Genomic DNA, 27851 nt, shown 5'->3' with positions numbered 1-27851 from the left:
AGTCATGATCGAGCCTGGCTGAAGTCAAGAGCTGTCAAACGTCCAGGCATGCGACGATCGTGAGCAAGAGCGATTATGTCCCGAAATCTACAGAAAGCAGTGCGGATGTTGTTTGACCTCCCAAAGAAGTTTGATCGGGGGAAACCACGTAACCAGCCGTCCGTTTAAAGCAGCAGCCAACAACCGGGTAAAGACCTTTGTGTCGCTGTTGAGTATCGTCAAGGGGCAGTAATCGCATGTCCACGAGGTACCCTGAGGCTCGTGGATGGAAATGAGGAAACCATCGAGGAAACCATCTGGAATCGGCACGAAAGGTGACATAAGGTCCTGAAAAAAGGAGAGTATGGAGACCGTGGTAATGTTGGCAGGGTGGCGACGTTCTTCAGAAAACAGTATAACACAGTGTGCACGAAGGATAGACCACATATCCCGTTGTGTTTCAAAACGCCGTCCATTATTGGTCGTAAGAACATTAATCAAATTCCTCCGACGTTGGCATCGTTCTGTTATGATATGATAGATACGTGGACGCTCGTGCACTGTCCATAGCTCCTTCAAGGTGGCGGCGAGAGAGGGATGTGAGCTGTGCATTGGTACGATTCACCATTCCCTGCCCTTTGGACAGTAAGGCATCGATGTACATTCCCGGAAGATGGTGAAACAGAATGCCTGTCGCCGCCAGGCTGCAACCTCCCTTCCGTAACCAATCACGGCCTTGCACAGGGCACCCGCCAAGACAGGGCAGAGTATTAGGCATCAAGGCGTTGACGACATGCTGTCCACGAGGTCTCGATGAGCTGCCGGCAATCGGGTGAAGAAAGGTGGATCGTGTTCAATCTCCATGGTCCACGGCCGCGCTACAACTTTTGGCGTCAGAGGTTGATGGCGCAGGTATAAGCGTCATCGTCAGAGAACCCAATGGGATAGACTTCAGGAGCCTGCACCCCACTGAAAATATCGCAGAAGATGTAAACACGATCGAGGCTGCTGGAAGAGTGGTTCGTGAAATGCCTAAATACCCGGACGATCGCCATGAACATGCTGTCAAGAATCCACAAGGCTGAGGTGCTCGAGAATTTTCGCAAGCACCGCCCACAGACAGTGACGTGGTAGTTAGTCTTTGGGTGCCTGGGTGCAGTTGAAATCGCCTCCCAGGATCAATGCATCCTGCCGACCCAGGAAAACAGGCATGACTGTCTCTCAGAAGAAGGTGTAACGTTCTCGGCGGCAACTCGAACCAGATGACACATAGACATTGACAATCATGACGCCACTAAGAGTGAGACCCATACCTCGGGCATCACGAAGATAGGCAACTACATCAGAGAGGATACTGTCACGTAAGATCGATACCGGACTACCAGTAAGGGAAGCATGAGAGAAAGTTGGGGGTTGTTTGGGAGGAGGAGACCAGTCAGCGAGGTCAGCGGTCTCATCGGATTAGGGAAGGACGGGGAAGGAAGTCGGCCGTGTCCTTACAAAAGAACCATCCCAGCATTTGCCTGGAGTGATTTAGGGAAATCACGGAAAACCTAAATCAGAATGGCCGGAAGCGGGATTGAATCGTCGTCCTTCCAAATACTAGTCCAGTGTGCTAGCCACTGCGCCACCTTGCTCGGTGGAAGCATGAGAGACATGTGCTGTAAAGTCATGGGGAGCGCAGAAAGTTGCAACATGCACCTCCTGAAGGAAAGCTACGTCAACGTCCACAACATACAGCATGTCACGGAATAAAGCTACACTCCTGGAAATTGAAATAAGAACACCGTGAATTCATTGTCCCAGGAAGGGGAAATTTTATTGACACATTCCTGGGGTCAGATACATCACATGATCACACTGACAGAACCACAGGCACATAGACACAGGCAACAGAGCATGCACAATGTCGGCACTAGTACAGTGTATATCCACCTTTCGCAGCAATGCAGGCTGCTATTCTCCCATGGAGACGATCGTAGAGATGCTGGATGTAGTCCTGTGGAACGGCTTGCCATGCCATTTCCACCTGGCGCCTCAGTTGGACCAGCGTTCGTGCTGGACGTGCAGACCGCGTGAGACGACGCTTCATCCAGTCCCAAACATGCTCAATGGGGGACAGATCCGGAGATCTTGCTGGCCAGGGTAGTTGACTTACACCTTCTAGAGCACGTTGGGTGGCACGGGATACATGCGGACGTGCATTGTCCTGTTGGAACAGCAAGTTCCCTTGCCGGTCTAGGAATGGTAGAACGATGGGTTCGATGACGGTTTGGATGTACCGTGCACTATTCAGTGTCCCCTCGACGATCACCAGTGGTGTACGGCCAGTGTAGGAGATCGCTCCCCACACCATGATGCCGGGTGTTGGCCCTGTGTGCCTCGGTCGTATGCAGTCCTGATTGTGGCGCTCACCTGCACGGCGCCAAACACGCATACGACCATCATTGGCACCAAGGCAGAAGCGACTCTCATCGCTGAAGACGACACGTCTCCATTCGTCCCTCCATTCACGCCTGTCGCGACACCACTGGAGGCGGGCTGCACGATGTTGGGGCGTGAGCGGAAGACGGCCTATCGGTGTGCGGGACCGTAGCCCAGCTTCATGGAGACGGTTGCGAATGGTCCTCGCCGATACCCCAGGAGCAACAGTGTCCCTAATTTGCTGGGAAGTGGCGGTGCGGTCCCCTACGGCACTGCGTAGGATCCTACGGTCTTGGCGTGCATCCGTGCGTCGCTGCGGTCCGGTCCCAGGTCGACGGGCACGTGCACCTTCCGCCGACCACTGGCGACAAAATCGATGTACTGTGGAGACCTCACGCCCCACGTGTTGAGCAATTCGGCGGTACGTCCACCCGGCCTCCCACATGCCCACTATACGCCCTCGCTCAAAGTCCGTCAACTGCACATACGGTTCACGTCCACGCTGTCGCGGCATGCTACCAGTGTTAAAGACTGCGATGGAGCTCCGTATGCCACGGCAAACTGGCTGACACTGACGGCGGCGGTGCACAAATGCTGCGCAGCTAGCGCCATTCGACGGCCAACACCGCGGTTCCTGGTGTGTCCGCTGTGCCGTGCGTGTGATCATTGCTTGTACAGCCCTCTCGCAGTGTCCGGAGCAAGTATGGTGGGTCTGACACACCGGTGTCAATGTGTTCTTTTTTCCATTTCCAGGAGTGTAGTTTGTAGCGTGCGTGAATGGTATTAATGTTGACCGTGGCATTGTGATAAGCCTGGAAAGCTGCCAAGGCCAGGAGGATGGGAGTTTCAAACACGGGGGAAGGACAGGGAACTCCGTGTTACGTTCCCGTAGAGGGGCGCATCATTGTGACGCCACCAGCGGGGGGCATCGCTCTGTACAGCTACAGAATGTCCATCCTCAACATCGGTGTCGTCCACACAGAAGGCAGGCGTCTCAGAGGGATGGTTCAGTGGAACACTTAGGTGCGCCTACGGGTAGCATCAAACACAGAAAGGGTGGCAGCCGCAGGGGGGAGCGTAGGGGGGGAACGTTGATATCCGGAGGTGGACGCTGACTGGAGATGGAGTTCGGGGAGGACATCGCTTCGTCAGGTGTCAGGGCGTCAGATGACATTGCCCCATGAATAGCAGGGTCGTCCTCCTGTGCACACATCCGATGTGACCAGGCATCAGAGGGGGTACGGCGTTGACTCTTCCGTTTCATCGGCGACCGTTGCTTCCTAACATACTATTCTGTGTCGGATGGAGGGCGGCTATCGTCCGACATGTGGCAAGATGGCAGACAAACGGAGGTCGGTACAGTTCCATCATCAACAACAATGGGGTCGGGACAGGTAGCTTGTTCGTGCCTCTGGCAGGAGTGTAGGAGAGACAGGTAAAGCGTCCATCGCGTCGTCGAGAGGAGTTGATGCTGGTACCCAGAGATTCCGAGGGGGCGCAGCAGGCAGCACCGCCGCAGACGCGTAAGATAGCGGTAACACAGTGGGCGACTGTCTCCGATGGGCATCTGAACCAGTCTACGTCGGAGATATCCAGAATGGACATAGCCTTCCAGGCCACTACCTGAACAGGTGCGCTGCCTGCCATTGTACGTGACGGCAGCCCTGCAGCCAGTAACAACCAAGTGTTTCCGTAGTTCAGCTATTACCTGACGGACACCACTGAGAATATGGTATGTTTCGAACGTCTTCCACCTTTCCGTAACGTGACCGGTGACGTTCCCGTAAGGTTTATAGGTCGCCACCTTAAAGTCCGATGGTACCTCAAACGAGATCTCGAAAACCTGCTACTTTTGGATGCCAAAACCAGCGTGAACAACCATCACAGTCCCAATACGTCCGTCGGAGTATCGGAACTTCAGAGCATTAGTGTGGCGTTGCACAACGTCGGCGCACAGTTCGTCATTCGCCAGCTTTATGTACACAGTAGTACTGAGGATCAGAAAATGAATTCTGGGAACATCCTGTGGCGGGAGACGCATTTCATCCTTTACAAAACGTTCTACTTCCTACGGCTTTGATGGTTCGTGATCCAAAGGAAAAGTTAATTTAATTGTGGCTTGGCCGTAAGAAAACCCCATGATGGTCGATGAAGTCAGGCTCTGAGACAAGTCGCTACGCGGAAGTAAACAAACGGGATCCCGCTCGCAAGATGCGCATCAGGCGAGACGCAAACAATGCGTGCGCACCTCACCGCTGCTGGAGGAAGACTGCTCCCCTGAGCCAACATGACACTGCTGCCGTATACCCTTTTTCATCACTTCCAAGTTTTATAATGTAGATTACTCGTAATGTGGCATTAGAGGCCAAACGTCAAAACTGAATTTAAACAATGAGATTTACTTACTCAGTGTCACATCTTAAATGGAAGCCGTTTAGAATATTTCATCGAGATGTCAAGAAAGTACAGCCACCGGCCGGGTGCCTCACAGTTAAGGCAGCTCATAGTCCCTGCTGCCTCTCAGAATTCTTAGTCCGGCCACATCCACGGTCTGGCAGCACCGTAGCATGCAAATGTGTGCGTGAACGTCTGTCAGTCTTCTCGACGTATTATGGAAATGTATCTGCTCGCGGTGTAGTGGTAAGCTTCGTTCTCTGTGAACTTAAAGTCCCCCATCAGAGTCCACTCCATTCATTATTTCCCTTAAATCGCATGTCCGATATCTGCTAAAGTGGTCAGTCTCGCCGGCCGATGTGGCCGAGCGGCTCTAGGCGCTTCAATCTGGACCCGCGCAACCGCTATGGTCGCAGGTTCGAATCCTGCCTCAGGCATGGATGTGTGTGATGTCCTTAGGTTAGTTAGGTTTAAGTAGTTCTAAGTTCTATGGGACTGATGACCTCAGATGGTAAGTCCCATAGTGCTCAGAGCCATTTGAACCACTTTTTTGCTCAGTCTGATGGAACCTGCAACATATTTCGTTTCATTTTTTAATCCACCAGGAAGAACAAAATGTTCTAGAAACATTTCCGCCAGTCGGTTCGTGGCTACGTCAGGATCAGAACAGTTTATGCTCCCAATTTTACTCCTTCCACGGCAGCTACCGGCTACCGGTCATACGCCACCCACCGCTGACGTCAGACGTCTGCGACTAGGTGAACGTAGCCGTGGCGCTATAAATGTATTTATTAAAGATCATTTTGTTTACTGGACTTCTCTTACTTTTCGCGCATTTAGGATCCGAGTTTTGTATTTGAGTCTTGTATGCCTGAAACATATGAATGTTGTTCAAGTAAGACGAAATATTGTCACAAGTGGAAAAGGCCTAACATTAGCGACATATTATTCGCTTTATGTTTAGTAGAGGGGTGAAGGCAATAGAGGCATCTCTGAACATTTGTATTATGTGTTGGGTGAGTGCTTTTTGGCGCCGGCCGTGGTGGCCGAGCGGTTCTAGGCACTCAGTTGGGAACGCGCGACCGCTACGATCGCAGGTTCGAATCCGGCCTCCGTCATGGATGTGTGTGATGTCCTTAGGTTAGTTAGGTTTAAGTAGTTCTAAGTTCTAGGGGACTGATGACCACAGACATTAAGTCCCATAGCGCTCAGAGCCATTTTTTTGCTTTGGCGAAACACGTCAGAAGAAAACCTACTTGCTTCAGGAAAGTCTTTCTTGCATGAATAATTTTGCAGATTCAGGAATCCTCGAAAACAGATATATGTGTTGGAACGCGATAACTTAACCGTAGTGCTACATATACTTTCAATAGGTAAGGTTCAAAAGTCTGGACAAATACTGTTTCAAGCTCCAATATAAAAGAAAAGAAATCAAAAGGGGGACTATTAATGCATTTTTGCAGAATTCCTATTGGTGACTAGTTATGATGTCTTTGTATTCACTTCTGTAGAGGAATTAATGGCTGAGCCCTAACAGAAGACATATACACGAGAAAAGGGCAGTGTGAACAGAATATTTTGCCTATGGTGGCTCTGGGAGGATGTATGTCTCAGCTGGATTTTTAGCCAACAACTAAGAAGCGTATCGGTCACACTGTAAGAGAAACAACCTACAAAACGTCATCACGTGTTGATACTACGAGATAACGCAGGCTGCCAGTTCACTAATAAAAATGATCTAGGAGTTCGAAAAGTCATCCATGACCCTTTTATTCTTCTGATCTTATGATCTCAAATGTTTACCTTTCAAGCTCCTCATCGGAAAAGTCAAGAAAATTCCTCTCTGGACGAAAATGCACTTCAAGCCCGGTTCTACAACGTCTTTAACACAGATCAAGTTGGTAGGCATGGAATTGGTAAACTCCCTAAGTGTTGTCAGGTTACTTTAGATAATGCGAGAGAATATCCGATGATGATTAATTTCTCTCTGATGTTTACTGCTGTGTTCAATAAAATAACGGTCAACGCCATTTAAATATGCACTGCGCTAATCTAAATGAAATGCAGATTAACACAATATCTATATAAATCAAACAAAGATAATCTGTAACGGGAGTGTGCCAATATTAGCACGAATTATATGACTCGTTTTGGTCTATGTTTATTTGCTGCCTTGTGTTACAGTGAAGCAGTGCGGAAATGTGACATTTCATAAACAGAACTTCCTTATTGACTTGAGATCTGACTGCCTGTACCTCTGTCACGAAACGGTTAGAATTGTGTCGTCCAATGAGACAGGACCCGGGAACCAAACGAGCCCCTACTTTACAGGCGACAACATTAACTCACAGCTAGAGGAATACTGATGGGTTGTGTGCTCCCTTATTGCTCCAGTTCTGGCTAGCACAGATAAGCTCGCAACGTGAAGGAGAAGATTAATTGCAATTTCGGCGAAACAGGAAATAACAAAAAATGACAGAAAATGGAAGCTCAAAATTCCGTTGAAAATTATACCAGCGAATATACACAGCGCAGCTTCCATTGAATCTTCTCGTAACGCCAAAGGATAAGCAGTTGTTATCAGGAAGTGGAACAAGGAACACAAAACGCTGACAGTAGCGTCTGTAACAAGTAAACCTCGAGTAAAACTGTTATTCAGTTCATAAATATTAAAAGAATGATAACTTATATATAAAAAGTGTATCACACGCCAAATCAGTGCCAGATTAAGTAGTGCAAAAATTTAATATTTCGACACAGCTCCTCCAGGGTACCAAAATAGCAAATGAAGTTACGGAAGTCTAAATCGTAAGTGAACAACTTACGATAATCTATTCGTTGTGATTAATATGTATCAGTTGCTGATGCTTTATCAATAAAAGCGAAAAGCGCCTTTGTTAAGGGGCTTTTCAACGTGCACTATGCTTGAGACAGAGACAACCCTCAATAGTAACAGGTTCACAAAGCTGATCACGGCACTGAAATTCTATGCATAGCTTGCGCAAAGTTGTTATTAATTTAGCTCACAACGTTTGAATATTAACGGCGTGTCTTAGCTACCACAAGAGCGATATGAGAATAATAGAGCTCTATGCAGCGTCACAGATGGTTCTAGAATTTCCAGAGACTGTCCGTATATTGCTGAGTCATAACGCCCAACTACCACATCAGATAATATCCCGTACTCAGTTTCTGCCTGTGAAAGAATTGCTCAGAAGTGTGTGAATAGCGTAAATACCACTAACCCTCACCGAGTGAGCTGGAGCAGTGGTTAGCACACTGGACTCGCATTCGGGAGGACGACGATTCAAACCCGCGTGCGACCATCCAGATTTAGGTTTTCCGTGATTTCCCTAAATAGCTTCAGCAAATACCGGGATGGTTAGTTTGAAAAGGCACGCCGACTACCTTCCCTAACCCATGCCACCGATGACCCCGCTGTTTGTCCTCTATCTCGAATCAATCAACCAACTAACCAACCAACCACTAACCCTCAGCCAGTTAATCGCTCTAAGATTGAAACGTCCTCTTAGAAAAATTATAAATGATTATGCTGATAAGCCTCTTACGTTATTTGATTTTTAGACAGATGAGCAAAACTGAACGTACTCAGACATTTCACTCTTTACTTATTCTGAATATCGCTAAACGGATACACAATATTTTTAGCGCAACGCAATCTGACTTTCAATTATCCCTACAAAAGAATGGCCGTGACTAACAATAACCTATACCTTTCATGAATCACTTACCTCACAGCTGGCCGGGGTGGCCGAGTGGTTCTAGGCGTTACAGCCTGGAACCGCGCGACCGCTACGGTCGCAAGTTCGAATCCTGCCTCGGGCATGGATGTGTGTGATGTCCTTAGGTTAGTTAGGTTTAAGTAGTTCTAAGTTCTAGGGGACTGATGACCTCAGATGTTAATTCCCATAGTGCTCAGAGCCATTTGAACCAACTTACCTCACAATGATCTTCGTTACTCGAACTACTGCAACACAGCGAGCGTCAATACTGCCAGCTAAATAAAAGATTCAAACTACTGATGGCACTAACTACTGATAGGTTGGCCGGCCGCAGTGGTCTAGAGGTTCTAGGCGCTCAGTCCGGAACCGCGCGAATGCTACGGTCGCAGGTTCGAATCCTACCTCGGGCATGGATGTGTGTGATGTCCTTAGGTTAGTTAGGTTTAAGCAGTTTTAAGTTCTAGGGGACTGATGACCACAAATGTTTAGTCCCACAGTGCTCAGAGCCATTTGAACCACTGATAGGCATACTTAGCAAATGCAAGATTTTGATAGAGAACAAACCATGTATTTACCTTAATAGTGTTCAAAAGTCATTATATATATATCAGTTCATGACTTCCAAGCTTACAAATTTACTCTTTCTGATGGACACACGTCCATATCATCCGCTCTCAAAACTCGTCCATCTCTCTCCCCCTCTCCCCACGTCCCATCCACAACAGCTGACGGCTCACCTCCAACTAGCACAGCGCTACGCGCTGTTCACATCCATCTGCCCAACACTACAACAGCAAATATTCCAACAAGGCGAACCAGCCAAAGACTGCACACAGCACAGCCAGTGATTTTCATACAGAGCGCTACGTGACGTTACCAACATAAAAACCTAAACAGCCTACTTACAAAATGATCTATGCTCGCATCGTTCTCCCAACCAATTAATTTCTATCGCAGGACTGCCTCCCCGCTACCTAGGCGGTAAACCAGTGTTATGGTGCATCAAAGCATCGTTCACGCCCACTCCATCCCTCCACACTCTACACCCACAAATTATGACGCCAAACGCAGAGTTACATATAAATTAACCATTTTATTATCAAGTTTTTGAATGGGTATTCTGCCGTTGCTCTTAAGACCAATAAGTAAATTAAATACGAATATTCTGCATGGCGATCATCCAGTGAAAATAAGGGAGAGAGAAACACCTATGAATTAATAAATAATAATCAGTGAAATGTGGCATACTCCAACACGTCAGCTGACAATTATGAAAAACTTCTTTTTGTCGCACACGGTCCTCCAGTATGGACTTCAGTGTTTCGTAGGAATCTGTTACTTAAATTCGTTGCGGTCTTTATCAGTTAACATAGAGGAGAAGGAAAAAGTGTGACTTCAAATACACTTCTGCTACGGTAGGATGTGATCGTATGGCTAGAGCTCTAGTGGCACTCAGCTACTGAGAATCAAGAACGTGAAGAACATTCTATCATTAGCGTAGTACAGACTAAGCCACAGAGACTAGTGGAGTATTTGGGTGTGGAGGTGTCAGTGAGTGGCCAGAAATCGACATCCAGTGATGCCTTCGGCTGGTGTGGAGCTGTGTCTCGTTGCGATTGACACCATAGATTATTTGGGAAACAGATAGTTTGGCAGCAGTTGTTTAGGTACAGTATCGTGTGATAAGTTTTTTAAACATAAGTTGTTCACTTACGGTTCAGACTTCCGAAACTTCATTTCCTGTTTTGGTACTCTGGAGGAGCTGTGTCGCAATATTACATTTTTTCACCGTTTAATCTGACACTGATTTGGCGTGTGATACACTTTTTTATATATGAGTTGTTCACTTACGATTTAGACTTCCCAAACTTCATTTGATTTTTTGGTACTCTGGACGAGCTATGTCGTATTATTACATTGTTGCATTGCTTAATCTGATACTCATTTGGACGTAATTATTCCACGGAATCCTAGTTCCTAAACTTATCAAGCGTTGCAACAATTGACGAAGAAGGAAGCTGGTTTCCCTCAAAGCGATTGGCGACAGACATTGTAGTTTTTCCGTTAGATAAGCTTGTTGCAGTCCCTAACTTAAGTTTCCAATCCATGTTACATATGACGCGCGAAGTGTTTCGAAATTTCATCAAAATTACAAGCAAATATCTAGTGATAATTTAATTCCAGTCCTGGAAGTCCGTCCATTGTCACTGGATGGACAAACATTTTTTGGATGCCATTTTATATGTAAGTGTTTTCTGAGACGGCCTCGGTGGCCGAGCGGTTCTAGGCACTTCAGTCCGAAACCGCGCGACTGCTACAGTCGCAGGTTCGAATCCTGCCTCGGGCATGGATGTGTGTGATGTCCTTAGGTTAGTTAGGTTTAAGTAGTTCTAAGCTCTAGGGGACTGATGACCTCAGATGTTAAGTCCCATAGTATTCAGAGCTATTTGAACCATTTGTTTTCTGAGAAAATACAAGTAATTTGCGGACATATGTTTTACTACATTTGTTTTGCTATCTGTGTAATGAGCCTTTAACGGCATCGTTTCCTTAGTCATGTTTTTGTGATGGCGCTAAAACATGTCAGATACGTATGACCCTGTATATTTTAAAACAGTGATAGTTATGTTGCCGCAATGTTATAACTCGATTAAGTGTAACAAATAGTACCAGTTTAGTGGCTGTCATTTCAGTTGCATAGCAGATGGCAGTTCGTTAGGCAAATATCTGCAGAATTTATGTATTTACCACGAGAATGAACTCTGTGCCTGCTTGGTGCTAATGAGATAGTTGTTACATGTACTAGGTTGAGTAGATTGACACGTGTTTCCTTTTTAATGTTACATGTTTTTGGTTCCATTAATTTCTTGTTCTTGAGGGTAACATGAGTCAGCATATCAGGGCAGATGTTCGGAGTGACACATCAGTGCAAAGCGTGTGCTAGCTTGTGGAGCAGAGTGATATAGAACTATTGGTCATAACAAGAGACAACGGCACCACGCCATCTTTACTTAGGAAGTCAGCGTCAGAGTAAATGCACAACCACTGATGTCAGAACATGTGGACCATCTACCACCACGACATTCTCTGAGTGCCCATACCGTTCTGATCATGCAGTTGTACTATCTTCTGCTTGTGATGATTAAAATATAATTGCTGCTGATGCTTTGCTAAGAAAACAAAAATACCTTTTGAAAGAGAATTTCATCTACAATACGCCTCGAGTTCTTGCAGTCTGATCGTAACTAAAGCCTGATAGTTTCACACACTAACCAGTCCTTTCGGCCACAGAATATTCGTATCGGAATTATTAAAATGTAATTACTAGAAATTGCAACTGTCCTAAATAATACTCCATTGTGGGTTGAATGTGATTTTCAGTCCATCTCCTGACGACTTACTGAAAGTTTTCTGGAATTCTCTGACAAAGTGTCACATTACATAAGTCTGATTCTGGTCCAAAATCTGACGTCCGCAAGTCATCACTAAGAATCTGCGAGCAGTAGTAGTGCATGAAGGGAAAGAGACTGTTGATTTCTGTGACGCTTCCAGTCGGGACTGTAATAAGGGTATGGTGTCACATTACGCTTCAGAATCCTCAAACGTTTATTTTATCGTAATAAAACAAGTGCTATGATCTTTTCTCAGAAAAAATTCCTTGTGAACCAGTATCAAGTGCAGAAAAGCTGCTTGCTTTTTTTTTTTTTTTTGTATGTTGCATACATTTTGGTGACGCCTTATTTTACTTTATGACAGAGTTTCTTTTCTTGGGGTCAAAAGTGAACATTATCACTGGTTAATTTTCTAGTGTCTAATGAAAAGATACTGGTTCCACTTGCTCCGACGGATATGCGAATAGAGTTTCACTTCGACTACTCGAAGAATGTGCAGAATTCTGCTTGAAACTTGCTTCTTTCTTCGTTATTGCTAAGTTTAGGAAACAGACTTCTGTGGAATAATTATGTCGGAATCAGTGTCACATCAAGCAGTGCAACGATGTCATGTTACGACACAGCTCCTCCAGAATACTAAAAAAGCAAATGATGTTTGCGGAGCCAAATCATATGTAAGCAACTTACGTATAAAAAGTGCATCACGCCATACCGAACCACAATAATTGCTGCGAACATATCTGTTTCCCACATAAGCTATGGTGTCAGTCACAACGAGACACAGCTCCACGCCAGCAGAAGGCACCACAGGATGTTAATTTCTGGCCACTCATTGACAGCCCCACCCCCAAATACAACAATAGCCGCTCCAGTAGCCAGCACTGAACAGAACAGTTCTATGCTAAGTTAAAATAAGATAATTTATCTTTATCTAACACGTTTAAGTATGTACAAGCGTCAGATGATGAGCAAAACACGCTTGCAATGCGCTGCATTATGTTAAATTAAATATAAAATAAATAAATAAACTGGTTCCCTCTGCCTTAGTCTGTACTAGAGTAATGAGAGAATGTTCTTCACGTTCTTGATTCCTCAGTAGTTTAGTGCCACTAAAGCTGTAGCCATAGTCCCAAATCCCGCTGGAACAATAAATTTAAAGTCAGACTTTTTCTTCCTCCTCTGTCTTAATTGAAAAATACCGCAACGACTTTGTTACTGTTTCCTATGAAACCCTTGAGCCTGTACTGCAGTGCCGTAAGAGTCAAAAAGCAGTTTTTCGTAATTGTCAGCTGACGTAATGCCACATTTCACTGACTATTATTTATTAATCATAGGCGCTACTCTGTCGCTTATTTTCACAATTTTTCGGATAATGAATATGGAAATTTGGAACCATTGGATGATCGTTGTACAGAATATTCGCATTTACCTTACGTGTTTCCCTTCAGAGCAAAGGCGGAATACCCAGTCAGAAAACCTGATAAGAAGCTGGTTAATTTAAATGTAACTCTGCGTTTGGTGTAATAATTTGAGACACCCATAGTGGGACTGGAGAGTGGAGGAAGGGAGTGGGCGTGAACGATGCTGTCATGGACCATAGCACCTGTTCACCTCCTCGGTACGGGGTGACAGTCCTGCGATAGAAATTAAGTCGTTGGGAGGACGATGCGAGCATATGTAGGAGTGATTAACTGTCATTTACTGTGACTCTGTTGTGTGTAGGGTAAGGGTTAGTGGTCTTGATGCTATTCACGTACTATTGAGAAACTCTTTCACAGGTAGAAATTAAATATGACCTATAGTCTGATGTAATGGTGCTTTGGCGCTATAATTCAGCAGTATATGGAAAGTACCTGGAAATTGTAGAACCTTCTGTCCTACTGTGCCGCCGTGGTAGAACTCGTTAATTCTCCTGACACTCTTGTGGTATCCAAGAGGTGTCCTTAATATTGAGACGTTAATAACAAAATTAATAACACTTTACGCAAGAGATACACTATATTTCAGCGCCACGCTCAGATTTATTTCGGGTAGTCTGTCTTAAGCACACTGCACGTTGCAAAGCTCTTCAACATAGGCACTTTTTGCTTTTATTGATAAAGCACCAGCAGCTGATATATTTTAATCATAACGAATAGATGATGCGTATCTTTCTTTAAGCATTTATTGACGAAATGACAGTCTTACTCGATGGTGACTTACTCTGCATATCAATGTCAGCATTTTTTGTTCTTTGTTCCACTTTCTGGTAACAACCGCTTATCCTTTTACGTTAGCAGTAGGAAGAATCTAAGTTGCACTCCATACGTTTGCTAGCTTAATTTTCAGCGGAATTTTGAGCCTGCACTTCATGACATTTCTTATTGTTTCCTGCATAGCAGCCTTTTTTGATTTAGAGAAACGTGTTATCCGTAGCTTACGAAGTCTCCCTGAGGATGTTACGTTTAGGAATCGATCCTGTATTGTTGTTTCTTCATTTGTGTGCCTGTCTTTCATGGATAGTGCCTTTGGCATTGGTCCCAAGAAAAATATTTTCAAAGTGTGTTATGAAACGTCCCCTTAGAACAATTTATACAAGACTGTGCTTAAACTGACACACAATGTTTTTAGCGCAACGCAATCTGACTATCAAAGATCCCTGCAAAGGAATGGCCCTGAGTAAAATTAAACTATACCTTTCACAAATAACTTACCTCACAAAAATCTTCATTACTGGAACTACTGCAATACAGCGAGAGCCACTACTGCCAGCTAAATAAAAGATTCAAACTACTGAAGGCACTAACTACTAATGGGGATAGTTAGCAAATGAAAGATTTTAATAGAGAACAAACACTGTATTTACCTTAATATCATCAAAAGTCATAATATATGTAATTTCAAAACTCCGCCATCTCTCTCCTCACTTCCACCACTGCTGGCGGCTCACCTCTAACTGTGCAACGCTACGCGCTGTTCACATCCAGCTGCCGCTGCCCAACACTACAATGGCAGACAACAATGCAAACTAGCCACAGACTGCACACAGCACAGCCAGTGATTTTCATATAGAGTGCTACGTAACTTTGCCAATAAGAAAACATAAACAGCCTACTTATATACCCCCCATGCTCCCCACAAAAAATTTTACAAATTTTTTTGGCCAGTGGCCAATAATGATTTGATAAAATTTTTCGTAATTACACTAACAAAGATATCCAATGCACACACTTATTGATACAATGTTGGTCAAAAGCTAAAATTTTCTCACAGTCCATAAAGACAGTCCTGATCTTCATCATAATAGTAATTACAGTTTTTTTCACAAAGTCTCATTAGTAAAAAAAATTGCACACAGAAGTAGTGGATTTCCGTGCAGTCTTGAAGAAGTAGTGGGTGTCCTTCCAACGGAAAGACAGTGCTGACTCTTGACATGCTGACAGGTAATGGGCCACAACAGAGCAAACCCACAGCAGAGTCATTCGACGTTTTGAAGAATATTGGTAGGTAGGTCATCACAGAGTAGACCCACTGTAGTCCTGGTAGAGATTACGGTATTGGGGGGCCACCAGAGGTGCAGACCCACTGCAGTCCTTGTAGAAATCATGGTACTGGTGAGTCAGCAAAGGTGTAGACCCACTGTAGTCCTTGTAGAAATAATGATATTGGTGGGCCATTTGAGATGCAGACCCACTGTAGTCCTTGTAGAGATGGCCAGCAGCCATCTGTTGTGACTGTGCGGGTGCACAATCACCAGTGAAGAGTCTTGCAGTTAATATAGCAAGTCCATAAACCACCACTCGTGCACTCACAAAGTTTTTGGAATTGTCCTTAGAACGAGCAATGCTGTTATCCAGTCCCTTGCTGAATTATCAACACACGTGCAAACACTAACAGTCCCTACTTCTCACATATTGTCCATATACTATGACCAACAGAAACGTGTGCAGTGAAATGGAACTTACAAGTTAATAATATGATGAACTGGTGTCAATTACAATTTTATAACATAAGAATACAATTACAAAGGTACAAAATACATCATTAAAGAACATAACAATACAGATAACATTTGTAGTACAAGCTTTACAAAAGAATAGAAATAAACATATACATCAGTGTTACAGGAATTATGACAAAAGTTCATACATAAAAGATCAGAATAATTATTGAAACATCCACTTCACACATTAGCATTAAAACAAAACAGAATAAATAATGTCTAAACATCTTTACAAAGTAAATAACAGAGTATTAGAAAATGTCTACAACATAGCTCTCATCAGCTAAACACATAAAGACAGGAAAAACACAAATACACAAGTGTACACAAACATATAGAGGGATGACACATAAGGAAAGGACAGGGTTTGTTTTATTGCAGTATTTTGTATGGAGATCTCCCTTCGTTCATCATTATTCCCAAAAGTCCTATCTAAGCCTGCTTTCTGTATTCTGTTCACATCCTCTGTCAAAAAAGTTTTTCTCCATTGTACAGTATCCTTTTTTTTTTTGCCAAACCATTTTCTGATAGCTTCTCAATGCATTTCTTCCAAGTCATCATAGTTAGTTTCTTATATAGTCTACCCCTCTTAAGCTAACTTAAATCTACTGAGCTCAGATGCTAAACTAAGGAACAAGGCAATGCAGCATCACATAAAACAATTAATATAAACAGCAATAAAAAAAAACGCAGATTTGCGAAGCAAGCAGCTTTAAGAAATTAGCAAAGCAATTGTAATATTACAACTAATCTAAGGCAATGTGCAGCAAACAATAAAAATAAATAATTAGTAAAACTGCCTTAACAGAATAATACAAAGTCAAATTCAATAACACAATGCCTGGCAAACAGCAGCAACTTATACCTAAACATGACATAGCTCAAGCAGAAAAAATATTACAGTAAAAACAACAATGCACATAAGGGAAATGCATATTCACATCTTAATGTCTATGTAATTAAAGTGGTGCACCACAGCAACTTATTGTAAAAAAATATTACCATGTACTTGAAAAGAAAATTATGTGTCCAGTTACTGTTACTAGTCCCTTCTTATTGTTCTTTCCTTTCCAAGTGCTCCTTTTTTAAAGAATGTGGATTACAAAATTATTATTTAACAGATCTGTTGACAGAAAGTGTTCACATTAGCAAATGCATTTTATTTTATAAAAGCAATGCTGCAACACAGCTGGAAACCAGATATCAAATGAAATAAGCAACTACGAAAAGCAAAGCATAAAAATATCATTCAATAGTCATGTGACATTTCATAAGTTAGTAAAAATTCTCTCAACTCTCGTAGAAAGACGCTTGTCATAATCAGGTGTGCAGAAGTAAAAATATTTCTCGTCATTTCATTAGGCATTTCAGTATATATCATAAATTACGAGCTCCACAGTATGCTTTCAACAAGGAAATGTCAATAGCGAGGATAATGGCCTCCCCTTTTTTTTTCTACCTGTGCTTCCGGAAAGGCACACCCTAATGGCTTGTTCTCCAGGTGTCTGACACAGCTGTGTGCCCACGACGCACGTGCAGGTGGTCACTTAACTTTCTTACGGAAATATTTACGACAGCAGTTTCCGCTACAGTGACAGTCTCATATAAAAATTTCACAGGTCGAGAATTTACGTTGCAAATGCGTAGAAACAAAATCCTATGCATATAACAGGGTCCAAAAAAATTTTCGCCGGCATTGTGATACATTCCCGCATTTACACACACATTTCATAACTCTTAAAGTACGATTCTTGGTTTCCAACATCCTTTTTCACAAGTCAAGAGTCCCTAACTTCTATTCATTATTCATATACATATAAACACGTAATCACATTCCTCATATATGGTAGCATCATCTTATTGACATAAACATACCTCAACAGCATAATACACATCGTCGTCGTAAAAATAACATCATAACACCTCAGTCAAATCTCAAAAAAGTCGTAGCTTTCTGCAATAATTTCAAACCATAAAAAATATTCTCTGCTCATTTCAATAGTGTCATCTGCCTCAAACGTACTTTAAAAATCATGATCTCATACCAAATATATCATTCAAAGCTCTCATAGTATCACAATGGGTCCGAAAAAATATGAAGAGTTCACACAGTACAGACAAAATACAATTTCATAAGTGTGAAGTTACCCAACGGTGTAATTACGTAAACATCTGTCACTGCCATAATAAAAATGTTTGTCTCTCTCAGTTAAATGATCAGATAGCTGTGTAATTTGTGTTAGAGAAATATGGTACCGATGTGTAAAGTTGTATAAGCAAATACCATATTAGCTAGGGCTCCTTGTGCTTGCCAAACACATGGTACACAAAGTAAGTGTGCACCCCCCTGAGAATTAATGTAATTATACCCTCAGGTGTTACAGATTACAGCAATGGAATGAAATGTATCACGGAAAACTTTCTTTGTAATTCAAAAATCTTTAAAAATAAATGTTTTAAGTACAAAATGAATCACTCAAATACGTGTCCTGTAGCGCTAAATGTGCGTCTTGCTGTAAGATAATCTCTGTGGAAGTGTCGTAGTTATTTTCCTCCGAAAGCTAAGTTCTGCAGAAGCCAATGTACTTACCTCATGATAAACAAAAGTGAAATGCTTTGCGTATAGATTTCTTAGTTATTACGCTTATTGTTGTGATGAAGAAATTACTGTGCTGTAATGTATTGTTGTGCTACGGAAAAGGCTGTCTCATTGTAGCTATACCACAAAAGTTACTACTAAAACATGTTTTGCTTTCCAGAAGGATTCAGAAAAAACTGTGCCGATATAAAACAGATACACCGCAAAAGCAACATTATAAATTGTCACTCATTAGTAACGTCGTGATATAATCGTGTAGCTGTCACATAAACTAACCACTGTGTCATCTGGTATCTCCCAGAAAGTACTTTAATTCAGAATGTATTTTCAAGTACACCAAAATGTTGCATTAAAATCTCATTAGCAGTACTGGTAAATGTTCTAATTGTGCAACTAACAAGCAAGAATGTACACACACAATTACACTGTGTCGTCTGTTCGTAATAACAATGCATTCGTAATTTCTGTTTAAATAAATTCTCTTGGTTCTTGACTGGATATTTAACTTCAAACATTGTTGCATGGTAACAGTTTCTAAAGCATACTAGTAACGTGAAGTGAAACGTTTTATGGCAAAGACAAAGTTAAAAAGCAGATTATCTTTCAATAAACGGTTTTACATGTGAAATGTGGTGTAAACCTTTGCTCTTCTCAGTACGCAGAGTTTCAACTTTAACGCAATTATCAGGTGGTATACGTCGGTGAGGAGTGCTAAAATTTTTCTCAATGTTAGCGTCTATGTTATTTTTCCCTGAGCCAGCGGGCGCAGGTGGCAGCCTGCGGTGCGAGTCATTGTCTGTTCCTTTGTTGGCGCGCGGTGTTATTGGGATTAGGAGACCTAAGTTCTACAAATTCGCCTTGCCGAGAGGGCCCAGCTCTGTTTAAATCCCGCCAGTTCTGATGAAATTCACGTCTGTCGTTTTGTCGGTAGTTTACATAGTTTCTTGTTTGTCGGTCATGTGGTGGAGAATTTCTCCCTGAATTACCACTGCACAGTGGACCGTTGCGTCTGAGGTTATTCTGTCTCCCGTGATAATAATAGTTCTGGTTGCCAAATTGTCTGTTTCTATGATTGTCTCTGTCATATTCATTACTACGGAAATGCGATCTTTCTCTGTAACTATTACTCTGCCAGTGGTTGTCATATGGGTGGTGTCTGTTTTGGTCACGATTTGCGTTGTAAGAATAGCCTTGTTGTGTCCAGTTATTATTTCTGTCATCACGGAATTGTGACGGATGTGCCCTGTAGTGATTGTTTTCCCGTTTTCGCATCCCGCGACTGTCTGTGTCAATTTCTAATTCTTGTAAGAGTCCCTGAAAAGCTTCAATGTCGTCTTTGCAACGTCCTGCCAAAATAATATGTCGTAAATGTTCAGGCAGTTTGATTAAGCAAATGCGAATGAGTTCTGAGGGGCTGTATGTGTTTGACAGGTACTGATTCTTGTGCAACATGTCTTCAAAATATTTCACAAGACTGGAAAATTCAGATTGTTCGAAATGTTTCATCATTATGATGCCATGTTTTACTCGGTCTTGTGTGGCTTGAGACCAATATGCTGAGAGGAAGGCATGGTAAAATTCTCCTTCACTGTGGCAATCGTGAATGACCGATCGCATTCTTACAGCTGGCTCATTCTCCAAGTAGCCACACATAAATTCTAATCTGTGTTCTAATGACCAGTTGGGAGGAAAACAATGAGAGAATTGATGGAGCCACGCTTGTGGTGAATGTCGTTGGCAGAATTCTTAAATGTTTTGAATTTACGTGTAGTAATGAACAGCTTATAGTGAAAGTCATCGTGTCGGCGAGTAGCATGTCGGTCATTGTTATGTCGTGTCGGCTGTTCCATCTCAAAATTCGGTGTACCTTGCCAATTTCTTTCATAACTACCGAAATGCCCTGTGTTATTATTTTGTGGCTTTTTCGTATTTCTAAGTTCCTCTTCCCATGTTGGAGCGCGAGTGTCCTCTGAAATACGTAATTCTTGTATTACCTGCGTCAACTGATCTTGTACTTCCCGGATTTCTCTTTTGTACTGTGTATTGATTTGATTTTGATTTTGTTTGAATTTTCTTATTTGTTCATACTCTTCTGTGTCAGTGAAGGCTACGGGTCTTGTGTCATTCAGATCATCATCTACCTTTGTAGATAAGTTAGTGACCTGATCCGAATGTTCGGCTACTTTCTCCGATAGTGTACTTATTTCCTCCATGTGTCTTTCTGAACCGATTTTCAGGGTATCTACTGTGTCCTTTAAGTTTTCCTGTGTTTTTGCCAGTTGCGTAACCGAATCGGTAGATGCAACTGAGTCAATTTTAGCCCACAAGGTCTCATGATTTTCATGAACAATGGTTTGCAGCTCTTTTATGGCTGCTTCGTGATTCTGTAATGCATTTTCATGCCGCGAAAAAATAGGCTGAAAATGCTCACAAATTTGTGTTTTTACGTCATTACAGACCTTTTGACATTTCGATTCAATGTTATGTAACTCAGTAGTTAAATCTTCACGTGTTTGTTCAAGTGTGGTGTCTAACTTCCGAAGATTTTGTTCCATTGTGTCTAACTTTTGCAGCTTTTACTGTGTTTGTCTCTGATTTTGTTCCATTGTGTCTAACTTTTGAAGATTCTGTTCCATTGTGTCTAACTTTTGAAGATTTTGTCCCATTTGTTGCATTAATTGTAATAACAATGCATTAGTGTCTGGAATCTGTTCCTCTACGCTTTTCGGCAGTGCATTTGCACCAGAAACATTCACATTTTGACAAGCAGAAAATGTGTCTTGACTTATTTGAGAAAACGGTGAGGACGCAAAACCTGAATCTACAGTATTTGCAAAATTGTGTCCTATCATTTCGGATTCCTGAGGCGAGCTGTTGCCGAGCGATCGATCGATAATGCTTCCCTGTTCACTAATTGTTTCACTGCCTACACCATTGTTTGCCGCCCACTCCATTTCCCTATGCACAAATACCAAATTACTACTTGGAATGTCTGTTAATTCACTACACAGTGGTGCTGATAAGCTACGCTCGTCGTCACTATTATTTCTCAGTTTACTTTGGAGCCTAGTGTTACGTTTTTCACACGCCATATTGTCACAATATTTCACACGACTACACAAAAAAACACAATTTGAAGATCAAAAATAAGAGAGCACATTAATATAGCACTGAAAATAATATCTAGTTAATTACAGCTGCGAAATACTTGGTGCAAATCTACATGCATGCCACAACTGTTTTACTGTGCAACAATGAAAAACCACAACTACCAAGGAAATTCTCTCTATAATTACGCGCTAGAAATAAACAAAAGCTACACTAAATACACAAACTACAAGAAAAAATCAGAAGATTCCAGTGAGATATCCTCGGCTAAGGGTCGACATATGAAACGTCCCCTTAGAACAATTTATACAAGACTGTGCTTAAACTGACACACAAAGGCTATCAAAGATCCCTGCAAAGGAATGGCCCTGAGTAACATTAAACTATACCTTTCACAAATAACTTACCTCACAAAAATCTTCAATACAGCGAGAGCCACTACTGCCAGCTAAATAAAAGATTCAAACTACTGAAGGCACTAACTACTAATGGGGATAGTTAGCAAATGAAAGATTTTAATAGAGAACAAACACTGTATTTACCTTAATATCATCAAAAGTCATAATATATGTAATTTCAAAACTCCGCCATCTCTCTCCTCACTTCCACCACTGCTGGCGGCTCACCTCTAACTGTGCAACGCTACGCGCTGTTCACATCCAGCTGCCGCTGCCCAACACTACAACGGCAGACAACAATGCAAACTAGCCACAGACTGCACACAGCACAGCCAGCGATTTTCATACAGAGCGCTACGTAACTTTGCCAATAAGAAAACATAAACAGCCTACTTACAGTTATTATAAAAAAGATGTATTACCTACTCACAAAATTTACAGTGTAACTGCTGGAGATGTTGTAAAAATATGAACAGTGTCTGCCGATGAGCTCTTTGGTTTCAGTAAGCTTCAGGCAGAAAAAGGTGAATAATTGTAGCAGTTAATGATTAGTGTTGTTTCGTTTGCAGTCAGCGCATCTGAGTATTATTAGTAACGACGCTGTAGTCCTTATATGCAGTTACAGAAACGCAAATAAGGCTAATTGACATTTACTTTGGGTACTTCGGCGCTGCGGCGCCAAGCCTTTGAGACACCAAACGTATGCACTTCCTAGACCGAACAACGCTGATATTTCCTGCTAGAATCATAACTGAATCTTGGCAACAAGGCAGGACATGTTTGGCAATCCTGTGACCGACTGGTTACTTACTGCATTACACAGCCTACAAAATTCGCTTGACATATTCGTATCGCTTCCAATACATAATTTGTGTGATTTTCATATAAGGTTTGGAATAAAGTTATCAATTCTTGTTTTTGAGTCCAGGAAAGTTATTTTCGACGTGGAAATTGCAAAGTATCTAATTTCTTACGATACAAGTTTATATCTCCTTGCCGGAACTGGAGCAATGAAGGAGCTCAAATGAATAAGTGCGTCATGGATAACTTTTCAAACTCCTGGAGAGTTTTGTAGTTAAATCGGCAGAGAGCGTTGTCTTGTTGTATCAACACATGATGAAGTTTTGTAGGTTCCTTCTGTTACACCACGACAGAAACGTGTGTCTTAGTTACACCTACCACATAAGGTATACTCTACCCACGGGAGGTTTTTGTAATGCACGACACCCTTTCAGAGCCACCATAGGCAAAATATTATTTTCACACTGCTCTTTGCTCGAGTATATGCGTTTTGTTTGGGCTCAGCCATTAATTCTTCTTCAGCAGTTGACATACAGACGTCACAACTAGTCACCAGCTGGAACAATACGTTGTAATTTTCAAAGAATCGACTGGTAACGACCAAGCTAAAATGCCTTTAATAGCCAGCCCCCCTCATTTTCGTTGTTTTAAATTAGAGCATACAGTACTACTTCTTTCGACTTTTGAACCTTGCCTATTGAATGTAAATATCACACTACGCTTAAATGATTGTTATTGAGGCTCACTGAACATGCGAAGGCATTCATGCCCGAATGATGTTTCTTGATGCAAAAAAAAAGCCTACTTCTGACGACTTTAGCTCAAAAGCACTCGCCCTGTACACAATATAAAGCTTCAGAGTTGTCTCTGTTGCTTCACACCTCTACTAAACGTGAAGTGAATAATATGTTGAAAATGTTAGTCCTTTTTTCCACTTGCGACTATATTTTGTCACACTTGAACAACGCTCGTATGTTAGAGGCTTGCAATATCCAAGCTTTAAGTGTGAAATAAATACGAGAACTTCAAAGAACTAAACGAACGTTAATACATACACTCATAGCGCCGCGCCACGTTGACCTAGTCGGAGGCCTCTGACGTTGGCAGAGGGGCTGCGTACGGTACATTGCTTGCAGCTGCTGTTGAAAGAGGAATCCCGCGAGCGTAAACTGTTCTGATCATGACACAGCCACAAGGTGATTGGCGGAAATGTTTCTGGAACTTTTTGCTGGTTGATGGGAAAATGATATGAGTTACGTCTGAGGTTCCTTCAGACTGGTAACTTTAGCAGATATCCGGTATGCGATTTGAAGAAACTAGGGAATGGAGTGGATTCGAACTGGCGGTTTTACGTTTACAGAGCACGAAGCTTACCACTAGACGACGAGCAGATATGTTTCCGTAACACCTCGAGAAGACTGACAGAACTTCCTCCACACACTTCTGCATCGTTCAGTGCTCCCTACAGCGACCGGACATAGATTTCTGAGGGGCAGCCGGGGATATGGGCTGCCTTAAGAGAACGTCTCAGACTTCTTCTTTGTAAGGCGGCCGACCGGTGGCCAGATTTTGTGTCTAAGACTGTACTTCCTTGTTATCTCGAAGTAATATTCTAAATGGCTTTCATTTAACATGTGATACTGAGTAAGTAAAATTCATTGTTTGAACCGAGATTTGACGTTTGGTAGAGATTACTCTCTAATGTCACGTCCCCAGTAATCTACATGAGGTAGGAAACATGGACGTAATGAAAAAAAGGTATGCCACAGCAGTGTCATGCTGGCTTAGTGGTAACGCGCTCGATTTTCGCTATGCAGATTGATATACAAGTCTGAGAAACACTGCGGTTTGTAAGTCTTACTCTCGTTTCCCTTCTTCGATCTGTAAATGGCCAGAAAAAATCCAGTGACTAAATCATGAGACAAATTCGTCGTCAAAAGCCATCTGACAGCCCCCATTCAATATCCTGTAGGACTGAACAGAAGTGTCTGCTTTGCAAACATTAAGTTACTTCACAAGAAAGGTTCAGAAAAGGCACCAACGGACCATTACTGACGATAATTTATGTGCCGTTTGTCAGTTAGGGAATCATCACCCGAGACAACGTTTACGGAAGCAATGTACGTACTGAGGTAAATATGGAGATGAGAAAGTTACTGAATAGCAGAACTGCACGCTTTTTCATATCTTTCTCTTTGTAGCTGCAGCGGAAGAGATACATTTTCCTTTTAATTTTGATTACTGTCTTATATACTTGAATCAATTCATGACTGTGGCTCAGACAAAGAGCTTTCTCTCATTACACCAAACTTTGTTGGAAGATAGATAAGCGTATAATTCAACTGCATTCTCTGATAAATTTCAATCGTGGTGATAAAATATATGCCTCACAGACAGCCGGCCGCGGTGGGCGAGCGGTTCTAGGCGCTTAAGTCTGGAACCGCGCGACTGCTACGGTCGCAGGTTCGAATCCTGCCTCGGGGATGAATGTGTGTGATGTCCTTAGGTTAGTTAGGTTTAAGTACTATTTGTAGAAAAAATCTACATAAATGAATTCTAAATTCAACACATTAATCTGTCAAAATAGTAAATTAATTAATATTAATCAATATAATAAAAATATTTCCCCTAGCCGAGCCTCAGGTACAGGGCGGGTCGCAGGTGGCGGATAGCGAACGATCCATCAGATATGGTGGACAGCTGCGAATAAGGGGAAACCCAAATAAGCAGTCCCGGACCGAGGCGGCAGCATCACGAGGGTGTGGGAGGGTGACTTTTGGCAAGGGTCACACTCATTCAAAAACCACAGAACCCGAAGACGTTGCTGTGTCATGGCGAGTAAGTGCCGCCATTACAATAAGCACTGTCAACACCCAAATCCAGGACGCGTCTGAAGTGGGAACCATCGGCATCCTGGTCAGCGTCTGTGCACACAATGTGCGGCTGGTCATAATGCGCCAGGAACTAACAATCCCTGGTTCTAAACACCCAGTGGAAACACTGGACCAACTTGATTACAAGCAAGTATGACTCGTGCAAGTAATAACAACATTACCCCAGGTGGTAACCAATCCACCCATCAACAGATGGCAACCAGGTATTCGGATTCTGGGGAACCTGGACTTACACGATTACATTAGAGAAAGTCGGAGCTCTCTGGCAAACTTCCACTTAAAACACCTACATACATTGGAACCTTTAACATAAATACATTAATCCAACCAGGAAAACTTCTAAACCTTACAACAGAACTTGAAAAGCAAAAGATAGTAATACTAGCTTTACAGGAGACACGTTTTACAGATGAAGAAACATCAGATTATGGCAACTATCGCATCTTTAAGAGCAAGACGGATAAACGAATCGGAAGAGGAGCCCCCCATCTCGGGATGGCGTTTATCATACACAAGAGCGTGCTCAGCTCCATCAAGGAAGTTACTCCAAATGGTTCAAATGGCTCTGAGCACTATGGGACTTAACATCTATGGTCATCAGTCCCCTAGAACTTAGAACTACTTAAACCTAACTAACCTAAGGACATAACACAACACCCAGCCATCACGAGGCAGAGAAAATCCCTGACCCCGCCGAGAATCGAACCCGGGAACCCGGGCGTGGGAAGCGAGAACGCTACCGCACGACCACGAGATGCGGGCGAAGTTACTCCCGTAAATAATAGGATAATGACGATGCGCTTACAATGTGCCAACAAAACATACACAATGGTTAATGTTCATGCTCCCACAAACGGAGACAACAAGAAAAACCCCATAGAAACAGAAAAGTTCTGGGAAAATTTGGAGAATATAATGGCCAAGATTCTAAAAGATGATACAAAAGTTCTACTCGGCGATTTTAATGCCCAAATTGGTAGAGAGAAAATCCACCAAAAAACCGTAGGCAAATATCCTGCACATAAATTAACCAATAAAAATGGTACAAGGCTCGTCGAACTATGTAAGCAGAATAACCTGAAGATAATGTCAACATTTCTAAGAAAATGTCCAAGAAAACAAAAGACATGGAGATCTCCTATACAACAAATTGGCGAGTTTCAAATAGATCATGTGGCGATTTCATACCCAGTACAAAAAGAAATTTACGACGTCCAAGTACGCAGAGGAGCAAACATTGATTCAGACCATTACCTAACTAGAATTAAAATCAAGTTTACAGCACGAAGAAGTCATCAGAAGAAAACAGAAATACAGAAATATGACACCAAGAAGATTAAAGAATCTAAAGTAAAAGAAGAATGGGAGAAGGAAAAGGCAAACACATGGGAAGAATTTCATTCTAAAATCACGCGAATAGCTAAGGAAACTATTCCCTTGAAAAAGATATTCAAACACCCTTGGTGGGATTCAGACTGTGAAAATGCATTGGAAAGGAGAAAAAAGGCATTTCAAGAATATAACAGTAAAAAATCACAAGAAAGTCTACATTTATTTAACGAGGTTAGAAAACAGGTTTCAAAATCTATTAGGCAAGCAAAAAGGAAGTACACAAAGGCACAACTGGATGCCATAGAAGAAAATTTCCAAAACTATAATGCAAGAGACTTCTACAGAACTTTCGCAGATAAAATACGAGGATATATCCCTCAAAATTTATGTTTCAGAAAACCAGATGGTAAATTAGCCCTAACAAACCAGGAAAACTGTCAAGTATTGGCTCAATATTTTTCTAACCTACTAAATTGCCCAGAACCTAGTTTAAGGTTTCCCAAAGAAATCAGTGCCAACGCTCAACCGGATTCATTACCACCAACACAGGAAGAAATCAAATGTCACATTAAAAACTTAAAAAATAATAGAACATCTGGCGAAGATGGCATTGTTGCAGAGCTATTAAAAAACCTAGGACCAAAGACGTTGCAAGAGCTCACAAAAATAATAACAAAAATATGGGAAACAGAAAAATTACCAGAGGATTGGAAATGTGCCCTTATTCACCCGTTACATAAAAAAGGAGACAGAACAAATGTCAATAACTACAGGGGAATCTCACTTTTACAAGTCACCTACAAAA

Source organism: Schistocerca cancellata, chromosome 6, assembly GCF_023864275.1.
Source record: "Schistocerca cancellata isolate TAMUIC-IGC-003103 chromosome 6, iqSchCanc2.1, whole genome shotgun sequence".
Taxonomy (NCBI): Eukaryota; Metazoa; Arthropoda; class Insecta; order Orthoptera; family Acrididae; genus Schistocerca; species Schistocerca cancellata.
The sequence above is the reverse complement of the archived record's forward strand: the minus strand, read 5'-3'. Positions refer to the sequence as shown.